The following is a 2700-nucleotide window of genomic DNA, read 5'->3' on the forward strand; positions in this document are numbered from 1 at the left end:
TAGGTTTTGGACTCCTGTCATCCAACTTGCCATTTGTACATCACCAAAACAACTTCAGCTGCATTTCAAGGGGTGGAAGCAAATGTCATTTTGTCTCACTGACACTGTGTTGAGCAGTGCTCTTATACTATCTGCCGGGCTGCAAAGAGCCTGGACTGCCAGGTGCCAGAGAATGAGGGAGGCAGCACGACGTTGGCTGCCCACTGCCAAGAGTGTCCCTGCCTAACCCAACTGGCTGTCAGGCCACTCTGTGCTGTTACCATGCTTAAAACACTCGTAGTAAATAGGACAAGCTTGTGGCATGGATTGTAAAAACTATATACATAACTTTAAAAAAATATATAAAATAAATAAAATTGAAATGTGTGTATCTCAGTCTTCAATGACAGTAAAAAAATGCATCATTGTAATTAAAATGGTAGTGTAAGATGGGGATCCCATGTTCTACAACAGCTTAGGAGACAGGAATGGAGTAAGTGATAAGCAATAGAGGGGTTCATGGAATAAATGCCACTGAAACAAAATCAGGGCTTGCATTTAGTATATTTACACTTTGGAACTCAAGCCTCAGCACCTCCTCTGGCTGTCAGTACAGAGCACCCAAGGGTACACTTCCACTAGAGGTGCACATGGCCAACTCTACACCATCTTTGTTCAGTACAGAGGGCTGTTGAAGGTGTAGGAGTGTGGAAAGAAGGGGCCTAATGTGCAACTCTTATTAGGGTCTCCACAGAAAACTGCTTTGATATCAACTGACTCAAAACCACAGCAGCAGGGAACTAGTTTTCTCCCCTCTCTCTTTAACTGTGCCAAGTGCAGCAAGGACTGAGTGAACATAGGATACGGGCATATCTGCACAGGTTTAGATAATATCACACACACTTGAAGAATCAGAACATGTGCTTTATAAATAGAAATACTGAAATATACATTCATACTTCCTCATTGCCAAAGCATCAGCAAAATATTAATGGCAGGACTGCAGACCCTTAAGAGGACAGGTGGTGTCTTTCAAGGAGTAGTCTGGTGAATCTTTACTCTTAAATCCATGGTATTCATTAATAATATAGTGGCAAGTATCAGACATAAATTCCAGATTGATTACATTGTAGACAACAGTAAAAACATGCAAGGAGAAGCAAAATAGAGAACTGAGAAGCAAGAAGAAGAAGAAAAGATATAAATGAGGTGTTTTCAATTAAAATACAGGAGTATGAACTAATATGGATAAAGAAGACTATAACTGGAATAAATAGGATGTGTTCATGCCATAAACAAAACCACAAAGATATGTAAATAATACCCATTCTGACTGAAAAGAGCACTGACAATAAGGATTAATAATAGTGTAGGTAACATTTTAGAAGGTGTAATCTTACTAGAACTTAAGCAGATAATTTCTGATCCCCTTATTCCAATCTATTCAAATAGATACCTGTATGCTCCTTTCTTTACTCCAGTAAGGTGCTACGCATTTAATTCTTTGGTTACTAGCTCTGGCAGTATCTGATAGCCCCTTTAACTGCCATGTTTGCTCTGTAACTCATGAAGTGTGAAGTAACATCTTTCATTCACTAGTGCATTTTCTCAGCTGACCTGCAGCTGCAGTCAACAGTCACAAACCTATCCAAGCACAGACTTCTTTTTCACTAAGTGCAGTTCTCCAAGGTGCTGCCTCTCTTAAGAAGCTGCATGCGTTAAGAGTAGCACTGCTTGAACTCTTTAGAGCCCAGGCCTGATTTCCTTTTTTTAGGTCAGATTCTAACAAAAACTGACAGGAATTTGGCCTCAATAGCTTCCAGAGGATCAAGGTCTGGTTCAATAAAGGATTAAGCCTATTGTTGCTGAGCACACACTGCCAGTGTGAGCCTGTTCCTTCTCGCTAATCTCTCATCTTTGATGAGGCCTCACACAGACCTCATTAATAATAGCAGTACAGGTTGTGATGCAAGTATTTGTCCTTGGATGCAACCATGTCACGTTTGTTGAAAACAGTGCTAAGTACAGACAAGCTATTCTAGACTTTCAGAAATACTCAGTGGTTTAACCAAATGGGTATGTTTTAGTAGAATTTAGTGTTCTTAGGTTTGTTTGTCTTTTATGCTCTCTGATGCTTGTGATTTCTGGGTGTCAAAACAGCAAAAAGAGCAGCCAGCAACACCTCTGGGTCTTTCAAGCCCTTGGCTACAGTTTGCACCTTTCCTCATGTTGAAACATTTAGTTTGCCATTTATATGCGATGCGTAGCTGGACACAGAACAGCTCCCCCCACCTAAGTTAACACCATTCCAGCTTGCGTGATGCGTGGGTTATTGTTTCCCAGCCTGGATTACTCAAGAATTAACACCGCAGACCTTCCAACCGTTTCTGACACCAGCAGGCAGCAGATGCCTCCTGCCTACACCCCATCTCAAAGCAAACGTTGCCCCGGCAGGCCCAGCAGCCCCGTGCGCTCCCTGCTGCCTGTTCCCCGGCCTTATCCGTGGGGACAACGCAGCCGCCACCTGCCTTCGCGTCAGCCAGGCACGACGGCGCTGTGCCACTTCACCCGTCCCCAGCGCCCTCACCAGCCTGGGCACCGATGCCGCGACACCACCAGGGTGCCGGGCGGGCCAAGGGAGGGCCGGGCCGGGCGCCTCCCGTCCCGTCTCACCCAACTGCGCGGCGCGGCCCTCCGGGCGCTCCCCCACAGGCCTCGGCA

The sequence above is a fragment of the Chaetura pelagica genome, unplaced genomic scaffold (assembly GCF_000747805.2).
Source record: "Chaetura pelagica isolate M959 unplaced genomic scaffold, ChaPel_1.0 scaffold90, whole genome shotgun sequence".
Taxonomy (NCBI): Eukaryota; Metazoa; Chordata; class Aves; order Apodiformes; family Apodidae; genus Chaetura; species Chaetura pelagica.